Raw genomic sequence first — 20,310 nt, 5'->3', positions numbered from 1 at the left:
TTAGAAGTCCTCTCAGCTAATCCTGACCTTGACCTATATACCGATGGAAGTTCATTTGTAGAGAATGGGATACAAGGGGCAGGTTATGCCATAGCGAGTGATGTAACAGTACTTAAAAGCAAGCCTCTTCCCCCAGGGACCAGTGGCCAGATAGCAGAATTAGTGGCACTTACCCAAGTCTTAGAACTGGGAAAGGGAAAAAGAAAAAATGTGTATACAGATAGTAAGTACGCTTATCTAATCCTACATGCCCATGATGCAATATGGAAAGAAAGAGAGTTCCTAACCTCTGGGGGAACCCCCATTAAATACCACAAGGAAATCATGGAGTTATTGCACGCAGTGCAAAAACCCAAGGAAGTGGCAGTCTTACACTGCTGAAGCCACCAAAAAGGGAAAGGAAAGGGGAGAACAGCAGCATAAGCAGCTGGCAGAGGCAGGGAAAGACCAGCAGAGAGGAAAGAGAAAGAGGAACAGACAAAAAGGGAGTCAGAAAGAGAGAAACGGAGAGAGGAAGAGACAGACAAAGAAGTCAGAAAGACAGAAAGAGAAAGAGGGGAAAGAGAGAGAGAGAGGAACAAAGAGACAAAAAGAGAGATAGCAGTAGTAAAGAAAAAACAGTATACCCTATTCCTTTAAAAGCCAGGGTAAATTTCTGTCCACCCAGCCAAGGCATATTCTTCTTATGTGGAACTTCAACCTATATCTGCCTCCCCACCAACTGGACAGGCACCTGCACCTTAGTCTTCCTAACTCCCAACATTAACATTGCCCCAGGAAATCAGACTCTATCAGTGCCTCTTCAAAGCTCAAGCCCGTCAGCGCAGAGCCATACAACTAATACCCCTATTTATAGGGTTAGGAATGGTCACTGCTACAGGAATTGGAATAGCAGGTTTATCTACTTCATTATCCTACTACCACACACTCTCAAACGATTTCTCAGACAGTTTGCAAGAAATAACAAAATCTGGCCGGGCACGGTGGCTCAAGCCTGTAATCCCAGCACTTTGGGAGGCCGAGGTAGGCGGATCACGAGGTCAGGAGATCGAGACCATCCTGGCTAACCCGGTGAAACCCTGTCTCTACTAAAAAATACAAAAAACTAGCCGGGCGAGGTGGCGGGCGCCTGTAGTCCCAGCTACTAGGGAGGCTGAGGCAGGAGAATGGCCTAAAGCCAGGAGGCGGAGCTTGCAGTAAGCTGAAATCCGGCCACTGTAGTCCAGCCTGGGCGACAGAGCGAGACTCCGTCTCCAAAAAAAAAAAAAAAGAAATAACAAAATCTATCCTTACTCTACAATCCCAGATAGACTCTTTGGCAGCAGGGACTCTCCAAATCTGCCAAGGCCTAGACTTCCTCACTGCTGAGAAAGGAGGACTGTGCACCTTCTTAGGGGAAGGGTGTTGCTTTTACACTAACCAGGAAGGGATAGTACGAGACGCCACCCGGCCTTTACAGGAAAAGGCTTCTGAAATCAGATGCCTTTCAAACTCTTATATCAACCTCTGGAGCTGGGCGACATGGCTTCTCCCCTTTCTAGGTCCCATAACAGCTATCTTGCTATTACTCGCCCATCGGGCCCTGTATTTTTAACCTCCTTGTCAAATTTGTTTCCTCCAGAATCGATGCCACCAAGCTGCAGATGGTCTTACAAATGGAACCCCAAATGAGTTCAACTAACAACTTCTACTGAGGACCCCTGGACCAACCCACAGACCCTTTGACTGACCTACAGTTTCCCTCATAGCTACATGGTCAACCAACTTTTTGTCAGGACCCCACAGCTGAATGGCTTTCCTCTCGTCGATCCTTGGCTCAGCCTGGAAGTACAGGAAAAGAGGAAGCTGGTTCCAGGCAAACCAATGCTCCCAACTCTGAAGAGTCGGGGGTTGTTAGAGAGCCCTTTCCCAGAAAGCCTGACATCCGTGTCTTTAGTCTGGCAGCACTGCTAGTGGTTTTTAACTGGCCAACAGGTGCCCAGTGTTTAGCCCCTGGATTCTAAGGCAAAATAGGACAGAATAGCAAGCGAAAGGGGTCCAATGGTACTCACCACTTGGCGATAGTCCCATCTGGGTCACCAAGATGTGTCGAGAGTTGATTCCTTCCTGTGGGTTCGTGGCCTTGCTGACTTCAAGAATGAAGCCGCAGACCTACGCGGTGAGTGTTACAGCTCTTAAAGGTGGCATGGACCCAAAGAGTGAGCAGCAGCAAGATTTATTGTGAAGAAAGAACAAAGCTTCCACAGCGTGGCAGGGGACCCAACTGGCTTGCAGCTGCTGGCTGGGGTGACCAGCTTTTATTCCCTTATTTGTGCCCGCCCATGTCCTGCTGATTGGTCCATTTTACAGAGAGCTGATTTCCATTTTACAGTGTGCAGATTGGTCCATTTTACAAACCTCTAGCTAGCCACAGAGCACTGATTGGTGCATTTTTACAGAATGCTGATTGGCGCATTTTACAATCCTTTCATTTACACCATGTTTTAGAACCAACCACAGACAACTGTGTGAGAACACAATCTTCTGGGCAGGATGAACAGAAATACTATCAAGGACACAGCTTAAAAGAGAGAACAGAACTGGGCCAACCAATCAGGTTTGGCTGGGAAATGGTAAATCATCTGACAGTATATACAAAGAAAAATACTTAAGCCAGTAACAGACATTCTTGTAGGCTAAAATGTATTCAAATGAAAACAAGATTCCTCTTTTTAATCATACTACTCAAGCACTTTCTACTTTAAAATATTTATATTTAATATAAATATTGAATATTATTTTACCATCTAAAAATTTTCAACTCTGCTTTTCTACAACTATATCCTCTTATCTGTTGAATGACTTCTACTTGTCTCCACTTACATCTATTATTGTACATTTTATCATAAAATCCAAATGTACTTCTATATTTCAAATTCAGAGAAATTAAAATAAGGCACACAGTCATACAAATTTCAAACCCATTCAAATTCAGAGATAATCTTTTGTTGTTTTAGATTATTATTTCCCCAGAAAGTTAGATGAGAACAAATTAAATTCCATCTGACTACTTATTAAGGAATTTCTATATGCTAGACAGACCACCAATCAATTGTAATCTACATACTAGCACCAAACTGGAGAAAATGAAACTTAAAAAAAATTCTCATTTAAGCACTTAAAATAATTAGGAATAAATCCAATAAAAGATGTCCAACACGTCCTACACTGAAAACTACAAAACACTGCTGAGAGAAACTAAAGAACCTTAAAAAATAATAACATACACCATTTTCAAGGACCAGAAGACTCAATATTTTTAAAACGGCAGTTCTCTCCCAAATCATCTATATACTTAATACAATGCCAACTGAAATTCCAGCAGGCTTTCTGATAGAAACTGACACTATTAATACCAAAATTTATGGAAATGCAAAGAATCTAGAGTAACCAAAATTTACCATAAAGCCACAGTAATCAAATGTAGTACTGGCATAAGCATAGATACCCAGGGCCAGGTGCGGTGGCTCACACATGTAATCCAGCACTTTGGGAGGTGCAGGCAGGTGGATTACCTGAAGTCAGGAGTTCGAGACCAGCCTGGCCAACATGGTAAAACCCCATCTCTACTAAAAATATGAAAATTAGCTGGGCGTGGTGGTGCATGCCTGTAATCCCAGCTACTCGTGAGGCTGAGGCAGGAGAATCGCTTGAACCTGAGAGGCAGACGTTGCAGTGACCCAAGATCATGCCACTGCCCTCCAACCTAGGTGACAGAGCAAGACTCTGTCTCCAAAAAAAAAATAGTATAGGTATACAGATCAATGCAATAATAAAAAGACCTACTCATTTATGAAAAACTGATTTTCAACAAAGGTCAAAGTAATTAAATGAGAAAAGGATAGTCTTTTTACCAAATGGTGCTTGAACAATTGGATATTCATATGGGAGAGGAGAACCTGAACTTTCACCTCACATCATACACAAAAATTAACTTGAAATAGATCATAGGCTTAAACGTAATATCTAAAACTGTAAGGCTTCCAAAATAAACACAGGTGAAAATCTTTACAACCTTGGTGTAGCTAAATACTTCTTAAGACACAAAAAGCATTAACTGTAAGTAAAAAGTGATAAACTAGACTCAACAAAATTAAGAAACGTCTGCTCTTCCAAAGACTGTTAAGAAAATGAAAGGCAAGCCACAGAACAAAAGAATACAGTCATCTCTCGGTATCCTTTCCTTGGGGGACTGGTTTCAAGAACCCCTCTCTACCCTCCTAATCCACCCAAAACTCAAGGATGCTCAAGTCCCTTATTAAAAAAAAAAAAAAAAATCATATTTGCATATAACCTATGCACATCTTCCTTACACTTTAAATCAATCTCTAGATTATTCAGAATACCTAATATGATTAAATGCTATATAAATAGCTGTTATACTGTACTTTTTATTTGTATTATTTTTATTCTCATATTGTTGTTTTTTTAACCAAACATTTTCTATCCTAGATTTGTTAAATCCGTGGATGTAGAACCCTCAGAAAAGGAGGGCTGACTGTATATTCAAAATTCACACGGCTGATAAAGTACTTGTATCCACAACATATAAAGAACTTGTAACTCAGTAATTTTTAAAAACGTTATTTTCAAAATGAATTAAGAATCAGACACTTCATCTAATAAAAGGATATACAAATTGCCAATAAACACATGAAAAAGTGTTCAACATCATTTGCTACCAGAAAAATGCAAATAGGCGAGGCATGGTGGCTGACACCTATAATTCCAGCACTTACGGAGACTGAGGCAGAAGGATCACTTGAGCCCCAGATTTAAAGACCAGCCTGGGCACATAGCAAGATCTCATCTCTACATAAAAATTGTTACAAAATAAAATTAGCTGGGTTTGGTGGCATGCACCTATAGTCCCAGCTACTTGGGAGGCTGGGGTGGAAGGATTCCTTGAGGCTGGGAAGTCAAGACTGCAGTGAGCCAGGATCACCGCAACCTAGGCAACAGACAAGACCCTGTCTCAAAACAAAAAGCAAAGCATTCAAAAAGAAAAATGTAAATAAAAACCACAATAAGATATCAATTCACACACACACACAAAAAAAAAACAGTTAAAATTAAAAACACAGCATATAACATAAATGAGATTACAGGAAGATAAAATGGCACAATCAGTTTGAAAAACTGTTTAACTTACTAAGAAACTGCAAAATATACACCATATGACTCAGCTATTCTACTCCCATTTGCTCAAGAGAAATAAAAACTTAAGTCCACAAAAAGACTTGTACATCAATGTTCACTGCCACTTTAATCATCATAGCCAAAAACTGGAAACCCAAATATCAGGTGAATGAAGAAACAAATTGTGGTATAGCCATACCACAGTGAATACTACTCAGCAATAAAAGGCAACAAACTACTGGAACACAAAGCAACATGGAAGACTCAAAAACATGCGGAGTGAAAGCAGCCAGACATTAAAGAATATGTACAGCATGATTCCATTTACACACACAAAAAAAATTTTTTGGAGACCGGGTCTCACTCTGTCACTAGGCTGGACTGCAGTGGTATGATCCTGGCCCACCGCAGCCTCGCACTCCTGGCTCAAGAGATCCTCCCACCTCAGCCTCTCAAAGTGATGGGAATATGGGCATGAGCCACCTTGCCCAGCCCACTTACATGAAATTCTAAGAGACAAAACGAATGTATACAAATCAGTGGTTTCCTTGAACCAGAGGAGGGGAGGGGTGTGGTGCACTGACTGTGAGGGACACAAGGAAGGTTTTGGAGATAACAGAAATTCCATTACCTTGATTAGGATGATGGTTATCTGGGTATGTACATTATCAAAAGTTATCTAACTGCACCCTTAAAACGAGTATATTTCGTTGTTTAAATTATACTTCAATAAAGTTGATTTTAAATCCTAATAAAACAACAGTAAAGTTTATTTACAAGCCTTGATCACACAAAATTTTGAGAAACTATTATTCGAGTCATATTATTTGTGTTTTGGCCAAGTAATAGTAGCCTCCTAAACAGTCTTCCTTCAATTAACACTCCCTAGTCTTTACTCCCTCAAAGTAAACACGGACTAATTCATAACCATTCTGGTTTCTCCAACCAAAAGCCCTTCTTGTTACCTACTTCAGAAGCATAATATTACTGCCTATTACCATAAAAATGTATTCACAGAAGTTACCATGTTACTATGCGCCAGATAAGGTGAGCTTTTATAAATATTCTCATTTAACTTTAAAACTCTGCCTGTTACATAGGTAGCATTATCTCTATTTACCAATGAGAAGATTGAGGTTTTGTAAAACTTTCTGGATAATCTCCCTAAGGTTACACAATGTACAAAACAGAGAAGCAAGAAATGGCCTATTACACAACACTGCCTCCCACAAAAGTAAGTAGTTTCTTTCTTCCCACATCATGATGTTATCTCTCTGAAGGAGAAGGTGAATTGTACTTTACTACTGAAGACAACTTTGAACAAAGCCCAGTAGTTCACCCTTCACCTATCATCTCAAACAATCCTTAAGAACGGGGTCCCATTTTACAGATAAAGAAACTGAGGTTCATGGAGATAATGCAATTCATCAAAACAGAAACTTAAGTGGAAGACCCTGAATTCAAATCTTTATCTCTCTGACTTCAAAGTCCATGCTTTTACCACCATCTTATAGGACTTCAATAAAGGCAGAAACAATGCATTATAGCCATTGGTAGTGGTCAAAGCTAAAAACACAATGTCTTTAAAGAAGGAAAGTCTTTCTACAACTCTTTTACAGCCATATTAAAATGGTTATCCTCATTTCCCAAGATCTATAATAATGACTGAGTATTGTTTTTGAAACAAAGATTAGTACCCAGAAGTGTTTTGGATTTAGAATTGTTTCCGATTTTGGAATACTTGTATATACATAATAAAATATCATGGGGATATAACCCAAGTCTAAACACAAAATGCATTTTGTCTCATAGACTGCAGGTAAATTTATACAATGTTTTGTAATTGCGTGCATGAAACAAAGTTCTGACTGCAACTTGTCACTGGAAGTCAGGTGTGGAATTTTCCACTTGCAACGTCAAAAAAGTTTCAGGTTTGGGAGCATTTCAGATTTCAGATTTTTGGATCAGAGATGCTCAATCGGTACATAAAAATGCTAATATAAGGAACAACAGTTACAAATATTATAGTCAGGGAAATCCTGAAAAATCTAGGATTATATATTTTGTGCCAAAATGTATCAAATATGTAAAGACTTCCTTCCATAAATCATCTGTACTATAATACCACATAACCCACTGTTTAAACTACTTCAAAAGTAAAATCTGTTCAGATAAAACATGTGGCCTGTACAGTTAACCTTTCAGGCAAAATCAAAACCCTATTTTGAAGTGATAAAGCACCTTTTTCCCATTATTAAATAGCAATCATTCCAGGCTCTACCTCATCTCACATATTACCCTCCAGAACACGTCTGTTTTGTTTGTTTGTTTGTTTTTTGCTTTATAATGCTGCAGATGGAAAATTCAAGGAAGTGGTTAGTTATCTTTCTCAATATTACAAATCTAAGAAATCTAGAAATAAACTTCTATCTACAATATTTCTCAATATTGCTCAATTCCACTAAATCATAAGGCCTTCTTCTGACCACCAGTATGAGAAAGGAATAAAAAGAAAAAAGAAAAACTTAGAATATACATCTGAAGGCCTCAGCAGCAACACTCCTTAGACTACAAGTATAATAAAAACTCTCTTAAGGGCCAGGCGCGGTGGCTCAAGCCTGTAATCCCAGCACTTTGGGAGGCCGAGATGGGCGGATCACGAGGTCAGGAGATCGAGACCATCCTGGCTAACACGGTGAAACCCCGTCTCTACTAAAAAATACAAAAAACTAGCCGGGCAAGGTGGCGGGCGCCTGTAGTCCCAGCTACTCTGGAGGCTGAGGCAGGAGAATGGCATAAACCCGGGAGGCAGAGCTTGCAGTGACCTGAGATCCAGCCACTGCACTCTGCACTCCAGCCTGGGCGACAGAGCAAGACTCCGTCTCAAAAAAAAAAAAAAAAAACCCTCTTAAGATGAAAGAAAAATAGTCTTCACACTAAACTAAGTGATTTACAGTGTTTTATATCACACACCTCAGAAAGTTAAGACAACTTTATTGATATACATCCCCTAAAGTCAAAATTAAAAGTCTCAAATGTTAGAATATATATGTGATAATAGCTGGATGACCAAACACATGTAAGTATGCTCAAGTTTTAAAACAAGATATCAATCAATCAACCATCTGCTTCTCTAGTTTCCAAGGTCTGTAGCCAGCAATGCAAAAAACCAGCAATCTGTTTCCTCATTAATGTATATCCTCAAACTGTCTGCAATCCAATTGCTTTTTTTTTTTTTTTGAGACGGAGTCTCGCTCCGTCGCCCAGGCTGGAGTGCTGTGGCCGGATCTCAGCTCACTGCAAGCTCCGCCTCCCGGGTTCACACCATTCTCCTGCCTCAGCCTCCCGGGTAGCTGGGACTACAGGCGCCGCCACCTCGCCCGGCTAGTGTTTTTTTGTAGTTTTTAGTAGAGACGGGGTTTCACCGTGTTAGCCAGGATGGTCTCGATCTCCTGACCTCGTGATCCGCCCGTCTCGGCCTCCCAAAGTGCTGGGATTACAAGCTTGAGCCACCGCGCCCGGCCTCCAATTGCTTTTTTAAGTGAAAGCAAGTTTATTAGAGAAGAAAGTGCAATATAATTTCTATTTAAATAGTGAGAGAAATGACATTTGGGTGAGACCTACAAAATACACTCTGTATCTACTCTTCTAGGTTCTATTTCTGGATCAAGTAATCCACCAATCATATCACAGAGATCACAAACTTGAATATATGAAGCAGCCTGGTGAAGGACAAAAAGACTGTAATTGTGCTTAACGAGAAACCATGAGCTGCTTTTAAAAATTATAATTCAAAAACTCAAAACACTCTGTTAACAGTAATATGGTTATTGGGTATGCATATAATAAAATTAAATTTGATCCCTACCTCACATCACACACCAAAAAAAAAAAAAAAAAATTCCAGGTAGAATCAAGACCCAAGTATTAAAAAAAAAAAAAAAAAAAAACTTCTAAAACTTTAAAAAAAAAAAAAAATTGGTGGGACACAGTGGTTCACATCTGTAATCCCAGCACTTTGGGAGGCTGAGGCAGGAGGATCACTTGAGGCCAGGAGTTTGAGACCAGCCTGGGCAACACAGTGAGATTCTGTCTTCACAAAATTAAATTAATCATGTGTGGTAGCACATGCCTCTAGTCTTAGCTACTAGAGAGGCTGAGGTGGTAGGATTACTTGAGCCCTGTCTCAAACAAAAAACCAAACAAATCTATTCCATACTCCAAGATTATTAAGATTCTCCTATTTATTTATTTATTTATGAGACAGACTCTTGCTCTGTCACACAGGCTGGAGTGCAGTGGCTCAATCACGGCTCACTGAAGCCTTGACCTCCCAGGTTCAAGCGATCCTACCACCTCAGTCCCCAGCATGCACTACCACACTTGGCTAATTTTTTAATTTTTTTGTAGAGACAGGTCTCGCTCAGCTGCCCAGGCTGGTCTCAAACCCTTGGGCTCAAGCAAACTTCCTATCTCCACCTCCCAAAGTACTGAGATTACAGCCATGAGCCACCACACCCAGCCGAATTTCTTTTAAATTGTTTTTTTATTTTTGTTTAATTGTGTACTGAAAAAAATTAAAGCAACGCAAACAAACATACCACTCCAGTGGCAACTATTATATATTTTCAGACCCTTCTATATGCATATATAGATTGCATATACCATATACATATGTGCCCACAAAAATTTTGCACCATATGATATACTGTGCATATTTTCTCTGCAACATACTTTTTAAAAAACTTAACTAGTATATAGTAGGCATTTTCATGTCACAATGTACAGCTCTAGCTTATTCTCTTAATGTCTACAAAATCTAAGTCTGGATACATATAACAACGTATTTTTAACATTTAGATTGTTTTAACTTTTTTCACTAGTCAAGCAATGTCAGAGAGCATCTTTGTACACCAATTTGAGACTTTATGTAAGAGTTCCTAAGAGTTTTTAATAAACATTTTAAAGACAATTCACAAGAAGGCTTACTAACCCAGGAAGTTTTGAATAGCAGCGTAGGAGCCAAGGGAAAACTTCTCCTTTGCTCTTTAATGGTTCACTTAAAAACCAACTCACAAGAGAGAAATCAACTGAAGAAATGGAGTAACAAATCTATTAATGTGCATGAGAAAAACCAGAGTGATCACCCTAGATTTCTTAAATAAAACACAAACAAGAAAATAGTGATATATTTTATAATAATCATTTATATTTAACAAAACAAACCATATAAAAAGTTAAGAGATAAGTCACACAGACTGAGAAAAGACAGTTGCAATTCACTTAACAAACATAATCAGAGTATATAATGAACTTAAAACTTTCTAGGCCAGGCGCGGTGGCTCAAGCCTGTAATCCCAGCACTTTGGAAGGCCGAGACGGGTGGATCAGGAGGTCAGGAGATCGAAACCATCCTGGCTAATAGGGTGAAACCCCGTCTCTATTAAAAAATACAAAAAAAGCTAGCCGGGTGAGGTGGCGGGCGCCTGTAGTCCCAGCTACTAGGGAGGCTGAGGCAGGAGAATGGCGTAAACCTGGGAGGCGGAGCTTGCAGTGAGCTGAGATCCGGCCACTGCACTCCAGCCTGGGCGACAGAGCGAGACTCCATCTCAAAAAAAAAAAAAAAAAAAAAACTTTCTAAAATCAATTTAGAAAGACCACCCAAATGGCTGTGGAAGGAAAAGAACAGTCAACTCAAGGAACAAACACTTGAATAGTCATCTAACATTTGAAAACATACTCAACCCCATAATCAAAATAAAAATTAAGACAATGTGGTACCATTTCACACTCATCTGATTCGTAAACAAAAAAATCTGACAATGCCATGAATCATAACAATCGGAAGATAGCAAATCTAGTGCTAAAATATGCAAAGTGACAGCAAATTTGACAATATTCAATACAGATTAAAAAATTCCCATAACCTCCAAAATTTTCAGCCCAATAATTGCACTTCTGGGTAATTTACCATAGAGGGCTTCATTTCAAACTTAATAACCACATACATACACACAGAAATAAAAATTTCACAAAACATTTTATCCTTATTGTTTGCAATACAACCTGATACTTTTCTATGCTAATTCCTAAACTGATTTCACAACCCATTAGGGAGTTAGTTTTTTTTCGTTTGTTCATTTGTTTTTCCCAAACTGGAGTGCAATGGCGCCATTTCGGTTCACCACAACTTCTGCCTCCCAGGTTCAAGGGATTCTCCTGCCTCAGCCTCCTGAGTAGCTGGGATTTCAGGCACCCGCCACCCCGCCCAGCTAATGTTTGTATTTTTAGTAGAGATGGAGTTTCACCATGTTGGCCAGGTTGGTCTCAAACTCCTGACCTCAGGTGATCCATCCACCTCAGCCTCCCAAAGTACTGATATTACAGGTTCAAGCCACCATGCCCGGCCACAACATGCAGTTTTTAAAACTTGCCAAAAATCTTAAATGTAAGCACAATGATTCCTAATAAGGAATGTTCAATGTAACATTGTTTTTCATACACGAAAATTTAGAAACAATCTAAATGCCTATCAACATGAGAATAAATAAATTTAATCTGGCTATATTCATATAATAGAAAATAATTTTACAGCAGATAAAAGTAATGACTATTAGGGTGGGTCATATAAAACTGTCATTTTTGTAGGTCAAAAATGGTAACATATCAGCAGTTTCATATAAATCAAAAAAATTTCATGAAAGACAAATTATAGAATAGGCAGAATATATCATTTACATCAAATCTGAAAATATGCAAAGCAATACTATGATTTGTTTGTGAATATATACCCATGCAGTAATTATATAAAAACATGCATTAAAAATGATCAGGCCAGGAGTGGTGGCTCACACCCATAATCCCAGCACTTTTGGGAGGCCAAGGTGGATGGACTGCTTGAGCACAGGAGACCAGCCTGGGCAACAGGCGAAACCCAACCTCCACAAAAAATACAAACATTAGCCAGGCACACTGGTGTACGCCTCTATTCCCAGCTACTTGGAAGGCTGAAGTGGGAGGACTGCTTGAGCAAAGGAGATGGGCTTCAGTGAGCCATGATCATGCCCCTGTACTCTAGCCCGGGTGACAGAGTGAGACCCTGTCTCAAAAAAAAAAAAAAAATTATCAACACCATACTCGAATAACAGCTAACTTCTGGGAAGAAAGTAAACTGTAATCTAAGAAGTTGCTTCAACTGTACATGATATTTTCCTCAAAAAAATGAGAAATATGGGAACATGCTAAGATGTCCTACAGTTGTATGGTTAATGCATGAATGTTAATTATATTGGTCTCTGTAGTCTCATGTACGTTTGAAATATTTTAAGAAAAAAAAAACCTACATTGGCCAAATAAAACACACATCTGCAGCCTAAATTCAAATCAACCCCTAAAACATATTTCATTGGCTTGAAATCTTAATGTTTAGCCCTCACCTTTTTTTTTTTTTAATCTAGGGCCACTAACAACAACAAAATAGCTTTTGTACAATGTCCAGTTTAAATAGTTTCTTAAAATCTGTCAAGAGAGGATTTCACCCTTGAAAAATTGGTCTTGTTCCTCCTTTTAGTTTAGTGCTATGTATTTTACCATATTTCCATTTTTACTCTCGCTGCCAAGCAAATTCAAACCCAATTTTTATTCTTAGTCATTGAATTATGCTGTCACTTGGGAAAAGAATATATGCTTTGTCCTTTCCCTGATTTCTTCTTTTTACACATATTTTATTACACTTCCAGATCTTTTAAGTTACCAGAAATTCTTTCTGGAAGAAATAGGATAAAATAAATTTCAAGAAAATAAAGTCAACCTTCTGTTCCATTCTGCTGAAGTTTTCATAATGTAACCCCTACCACCAAGACATCCTCCTTAACCAAAGGAATGGATATATGGATACAACTAAGCATACATGTGCACTAAACTTAATTTCAAAACATACAAGATTAAAGTGAATATGCTGCCAATGAAAAATAATTAGCTGATATACTAACAAACATCCAAAAGAAAGGCCTAAATGGCCAAAGTGTAATAAGCTAACTAATTTTGCCCCTTTTAAGACCATATGCTTTGTATGTTTGTTTTCCAGTACATACTGTGGAAATAAGAATATTCTTATATTCAATAAATCCAGTAATAATGTATAATATAATCAGTCAGTTATAAAGAAAATACCATTTTGTTGTAGTCTTCCATTAAAAAATTTAAAAGTGTCCTTTTCTGCAGGTTTTTTTCCCACGCCTGAAGATAATCTGGCAATTCTCGGAATTTAGCTTCCCTATCCCATCTGTCTGGACACTTGACTAATTAAGCCAATCTACAATATCATTAGCCAACATATATCCCCTTCTAACACATGGTATACTCCAATCCAGAAAATTCAAAACCAGAAGTAATGTTTTTTTTTTTTTTTTTTTTGAGACGGAGTCTCGCTCTGTCGCCTGGGCTGGAGTGCAGTGGCCAGATCTCAGCTCACTGCAAGCTCCGCCTCCCGGGTTCCCGCCATTCTCCTGCCTCAGCCTCCCTCCCGAGTAGCTGGGACTACAGGCGCCGCCACCTCGCCCGGCTAGTTTTTTGTATTTTTTTTTTAGTAGAGACGGGGTTTCACCGTGTTAGCCAGGATGGTCTCGATCTCCTGACCTCGTGATCCGCCCGTCTCGGCCTCCCAAAGTGCTGGGATTACAGGCTTGAGCCACCGCGCCCGGCACCAGAAGTAATGTTAAACAAATCCCCTTTTTAATAAATTCCTCAACTTCCAATTTCTAAATAACAAATGTACTTATAAAATAGGCTAATTATTTCCTAACAGGTCCTAAGATATCAATTCATCCTATTTAACTGATTTTAGAGATGAAAGATAAGAGATAACATACACCAAAGTGACAATTTCATACTGCAGTTTTTCTTTTCCTTTTAAGATGGAGCTTTGCTCTTGTTGCCCAGGCTGGAATGCAATGGCGCAATCTCGGTTCACCGCAACCTCTGCCTCCCGGGTTCAAGTGATTCCCCTGCCTCAGTCTCCCAAGTAGCTGGGATTACAGGCACCAGTCACCATGCCTGGCTAATTATTTTTTATTTTTTATTTTTTTGGTATTTCAGCAGAGACGGGGGTTTCACCATGTTGGGCAGGCTGGTCTCGAACTCCTGACCTCAGGTGATCCACCCACCTTGGTGTCCCAAAGTGCTGGGATTACAGGCCTGGGCCACCGCGCCCAGCATACACTGTAGTTTTTCAAGTTTATATTTCACAATTTGAAAATATTATTTTTAACAAAATTAAAGCACTTCACTCAGCAGTAACCCCAACAGAACATGAACCAATTTAGGTTTTTAAAAGACCATTTACTCACCACCTGCTATATACCAGAGCCGCCAGTAAATACGAAGAAAGTTACACATTCCTTACCCTCAAGAAATATATAGTCTATTAGGCAGGCACCCAGATTCTTTTTGATCAGTGACAGCGAAACCATATGCTTTCAAGAGCCACAGAACGTAAATAGGTGGAGCAGCTCCACCTAAGGGAGGACCAGGAACAGAATGCATGCTCCACCTGAAGTAATCGTAAACCAACATTAAAAGAATGCTATTGAAACAAAGCACATCTCCCAGTTAGATAGAATATACTGCAAATGCTTAACCTCCTATTAGATAAAAGAAGTTGTTTTTTTTTTTTTGTTTTTTTTTTGAGACGGAGTCTCGCTCTGTCACCCAGGCTGGAGTGCTGTGGCCGGATCTCAGCTCACTGCAAGCTCCGCCTCCCGGGTTCATGCCATTCTCCTGCCTCAGCCTCCCGGGTAGCTGGGACTACAGGCGCCCGCCATCTCGCCCGGCTAGTTTTTTGTAGCTTTTAGTAGAGATGGGGTTTCACCGTGTTAGCCAGGATGGTCTCGATCTCCTGACCTCGTGATCCGCCCGTCTCGGCCTCCCAAAGTGCTGGGATTACAGGCTTGAGCCATCGCGCCCCGCCGAAGTTTTTTTTTTTTAAGTTTGTAATGACACAGAGAAGCTTGACTCCACCCCCATTTCTGGTGAGAGTTTACATTGTTGTGACCTTTCTGGATGGCAGTCTAATAATATACATCAAAACGAAAAACATGTTTTCTTCAACTATTACAAAATCACTGAAGCGGAATTAGCTTGCAATAAATGTACATAAAATGTATGGACAATCTACAATCCATTTATATAATCTAAGTATCTATCAATAAAAGCAGTATTAAGTCATAGCATAACCATTTAATAATACACTAGGAGTCCAGGAGTTCAAGGCCAGCCTGGGCAACATGGCAAAATCTCATCTCTATTAAAAATGCAAAAATTAGCCTGGCGTGCATCTATAGTCCCAGCTACGTGGGAGTCTGAGGCGGGAGGACTGCTTGAGTTCAAGAGTTCAGTGAGCCATGATTGTGCCATGGCACTCCAGCCTGGGTGACAGAGCAACACCCTGTCTCAGAAATGAAATAAAATACACACACACACATACACACAAAATCAGTCAAGACAGCATCACCTGCTGAGCTGCCAAATGCTGTTTCTCGTCACAACCAGAAGTACAACTCCACAACTCCACACCACAGCTGAGATGGGTTTGCAAGTGTCAGAAGTACGGGTTCTCTGAGAACTACTCACTGCGGATCCAGTCTACAGCCAACATGTTCTGCAGAAACTAGCTGCCCAGTAACAAGCAGCAGTTACAGAATCTAATAAAGTGGAGCCACTGGTTGACATTAAAGGGTTTCTACAGCAATACTATATGCACTACAAATCCAATATGGAGATTATCAAATTAAAACCAATAAACCTGGTAAAGAATTGACAGAGCTGGTGATATTTATGGCACAGATTGGTCACTGTTACCCAGAACATCTAAGTAACTTTCCTCAAGAGCTAAAAGTTCTACTTTCCTACAATTATACTTTCTTGAATCAAGATCATCTAATAACATTTGGCAAAGCTTTGATCTTGCTGAGAAGCATCACATCTATCCACCAAGTTTGCTAAAGCTCTTCTTTGAACTTCCAAGTTGCCATAATAAGCTTTCCAGACTTTACATACTCATGTTGTGACTGATAGCAAGAATATAACAGTAAAACACAAGAATAAAGTGGATACAGTACTGCAGAATTTCATATACACCCTGTTAAAAGACAGCAATGTAACTGCAGCCAAGTTATCTTTGGATGTGATGAGTGAACTCTACAAGAAACATCTGGACTGATGCCAAAACTGTCAATGTCATCACAACTGCATGTTTCAAGATACTGGTTGCCACTGTGACATTCTTCCTAGGATAAGATGAAGAAGAGAAACAAATAGGACAGACTCAGAATCTGAGAATAAAATGACAAGAGATCTACTATTGCAGTATGTCACTGGAAACAGTGGCTCCAAACACAAAACACTGAAAAGGTTATGAAAAGTGCCCGAGAAACAAAAGAACAAAAAACTCAAGGTGTTTAACTTTTAAGCTATTAGTTTTATTCATGATCCTCAAAGTTTTACCAAAACACTCCTGAAGCACACAGCCAGAAATCTCTAAGCAGAGGTTTGAAGTAACATGATGCTCATAAATCTTATCTCCAGATTGGTAGGAGTTCATAAGCCTTCTAACTTCTATGCCTTAGGCCAAAAGTTTCTGCTGCTGCACCACAAAGAAGTAACAGAAGTCACTGTTTGCTAAACATGCACTTCATCATCTGTTAGTCCCAGAGATCACTTAGTTATTGCTCATGACTGTGACCAACCATTATGTTATGGACAAGAACTTTGGGGAAGACATGACAGTCTGAATCAGCGCTATAAGAGGTAATATAGCTCAATGTCCCCTAGCCATGATAGAAAAACTTCCTCAAGACTCAAGACCTGTCCCAGTATAAAATATACAAGGATAAGAAGACGATGCTGTCTACTACAACTGTGATTCAGCTCTTCCAAATCCTCAGATGATGCAGAATAAATTCCAGGGTAAGCTGACAGAGGCCCCAATAAAATCAAGAGTGCACGAACATGGCCAGGCACAATGGCTCCTGCCTGTTAAATCCAGCTATTCAAGAAGCTGAGGGACGAGGATCGCTTGAGGCCAGGAGTTTAAGACCAGCCCGGACAACATGGCAAAACCCTGTTTCTACAAAAAATACAAACATTAGCCAGGCATGATGGTGCATGCCTGTAATCCCAGCTACTTGGGAAGCTGAAGTGGGAGGATCACTTGAGCCCATGAAGCAGAGGTTGCAGTGAGCTATGATTGCACCACTGCACTCCAGCCTGGGCAACAGAGTAAGATCCTGTCTCAAAAAAAAAAAAGAAAGAAAAAAGAAAAGAAAAAGAAAAAGAGAAGGCTGAAAATGATAAAGATAGGTGGGGAAGCACCAGTATCAGTGAGGAGGAGGGTGCTGCTGGTGAATCTGTTGACAAATAGAAACTGCAAGAAATCTCCTAGAAGCTGAACAGCACCTATGGAGGAGTGAAAAGCCAAACTAAAGGATGACTTTTAGAAAATCTGCATGGCTCAACTAAGGAAAAAATTCAGTGCTGCCCCCAGGGAAAGCCCAAAAGGAAATGTATTGAAATAGATAGTGATAAAGAGCAAGTAATTTTTTCTAACATCGATGACTTTCATGAAAAGCCAAAGTCTGACAAGGAGACATGACTAGCAATTGCAATGGCTGGACAGACCAGAAAGAATTTATGAGGAAGAAAACCAAAATGAATCCATTTTCCAAATCCAGAGATAAAGAGAAAAAAGAAAAACTTTGATGATTAGGTATAGCCAAAATGTCCAGTCAAAAAAATAAGCATTCCTTTGGGAAAAAGCTGCTGCCACTATGAGATACACTTAAAAAATAAAATAAAACAAAAAATAAAAAAAGAGAAAGTAACAACCCAGCCAGCCTTCCATTCCCAAAACTAAATTGTCATTAATCTTAAAATTAGTAAATCAAGAATGTTTACATTAAAAAGTCCAAAAGCAGTGTATCCTGAAAACCACCAAAAAAGGTGAATGACTGCTGAATGACTGGTTTCGCCCTTTTTTTTTTTTTGAGATGGAGTTTTGCTCTCGTCGCCCAGGCTGGCACAATCTCGGCTCACTGCAACCTCTGCCTCCCAGGTTCAAGTGATTCTCCTGCCTCAGCCTCCTGAGTAGCTGGGATTAAAGGCCCGTACCAACCATACCCAGATTTTTTTTTTTGTTTTGGATTTTTAGTAGAGATGGGGTTTCATCATGTTGGCCAGCCTGGTCTCCAACTCCTGACCTCAGGCGATCACCTGCCTTGGCCTCCTAAAGTGCAAGGATTACAGGTGTGAACCACCGCCCCCAGCCCACTTTTTTTTTTTTTTTTTTTTTTTGAAGAAACAGAGACATGCTGTGTTGCCCAGACTGGTCTCAAACTCCTAGCCTCAAGCAATCCTCCCACCTCAACCTCCCAAGTAGCTGGGACTACAGGCACAAGCCACCACTGGGCTTGATCCCATTTTCTTTAAAAACAATTCTCGGCCAAGCGTGGTGGCTCATGCCTGTAACCCCAGCACTTTGGGAGGCTAAGGTGGGAGGATCACTTGAGCCCAGGAGGTCGAGGCTGCAGAGCCATGATGGCACCAGTGCATTCTAACCTGAGCTACAGAGTGAGATCTTAAAAAAAAAAAAAAAACTGCAACACAAAGAACAAGCCCTATGTAAACTATGGACTAACAAACAATAACACTGATATTGGCTCATCAAATGGCAATAAATGTGCCAAATTAATGCAAGATGTACACAACAGGAGAAATGAGGGGAGGGAAGGCAATATGGGCACTTTCTGAACTATCGGCTCAAACTTCTGTACATCTAAAGCTGTTTAAAAAAAAAGGTTAATTTGCCGGGCGCGGTGGCTCAAGCCTGTAATCCCAGCACTTTGGGAGGCCGAGACGGGCGGATCACGAGGTCAGGAGATCGAGACCATCCTGGCTAACACAGTGAAACCCCGTCTCTACTAAAAATACAAAAAAAACTAGCCGGGCGACGTGGCGGGTGCCCGTAGTCCCAGCTACTCGGGAGGCTGAGGCAGGAGAATGGTGCAAACCTGGGAGGCAGAGCTTGCAGTGAGCTGAGATCCGGCCACTGCACTCCAGTCCAGGCGACAGAGCGAGACTCCGCCTCAAAAAAAAAGGTTAATTTTTAAATTCTGCATATGCAAACAAATTTGCAAATAATTACTTGTATATGCATACAAACAGAGGTTTAAAAGACCTGTATCAAACTGCTGCCCATGCTTACCCACAAAGCATGAAACTGGAAACAAGTGCATGAGGAGGAATTTTTTTTTACATTATACAACTGGCCCTTCATATCCATGGGCTCTATGTCTGTGGATTCAACCAAGCTTGGATCCAAAAAGTTTAATATAGCATCTGTATTTGAATCGTGCAGACTTTTTTTTTTGTCTTTATTCCCTAAACAATACAGTGTAACAACTATTTACATAGCATTTATGTTGTATTAGGTATTAAAAGTAATCTAGAAATGATATAAAGTATTTGGGAGGATATGCACAGGTTATATGCAAATACTATGCCATTTACATCAGAGATTTGAGCATCTGTGGATCTTGGTATCCACCAAAGGTCCTAGAAACAATTCCTACAGACACCAAGGGATAACCGTTTATCTCTGGACTGTGCAAACTTTCTATACTGAGCAATAATATAAGGAGAGGCTCTGTAGCATATTAAGAATTTGGGTTTCTCAAATCAGACTGCATGAAATCAAATCATAACTCCACCATCTGCTAGCTGATAAACTTCAACAGTTACTTAATTTTTCTCCTTGACTTAGTTTCCTCACCTGTAAAACAGAAATCACAGTGAACACTCACAGAGCTGCCACAGCAATTAAATAATTTAATACACGTAAAGTAGTGGAAATTGTCTAGTACACAGTAAGTGCTCCATAAATGTTAACCAGCATCTTCATTACCAAGCATTTATTATTCCTGGATTTTCTTTCTAAATCTTGACTGGTAAGACTAATCAGGAAAAGCCGGTTCATAAGCCTCTTTCTAGAAAGACCTCCAATGTAGAAAATACAAAAGCAATCAAAACCCAACTACGAATAATGAAATACTTTTGAAAAAAGCAGATTACAGGGCTGGG

The 20,310-nt window shown here is 39.9% G+C and overlaps 1 protein-coding gene and 1 pseudogene across 2 annotated transcripts in view; one reads left to right on the top strand and one right to left on the bottom strand.

Annotated features, from left to right (window-relative positions):
- Positions 1-20,310, bottom strand: part of ADIPOR2 (adiponectin receptor 2) — a 93,278-nt gene that overhangs the window by 70,237 nt on the left and 2,731 nt on the right. The gene's annotated exons all lie outside the window — the stretch shown is intronic.
- LOC111520324 lies at positions 13,532-16,645 on the top strand (annotated as a pseudogene).

Source organism: Piliocolobus tephrosceles, chromosome 10 (genome assembly GCF_002776525.5).
Source record: "Piliocolobus tephrosceles isolate RC106 chromosome 10, ASM277652v3, whole genome shotgun sequence".
Lineage (NCBI taxonomy): Eukaryota > Metazoa > Chordata > Mammalia > Primates > Cercopithecidae > Piliocolobus > Piliocolobus tephrosceles.
This window is presented reverse-complemented; position numbering and strand designations above follow the sequence as displayed.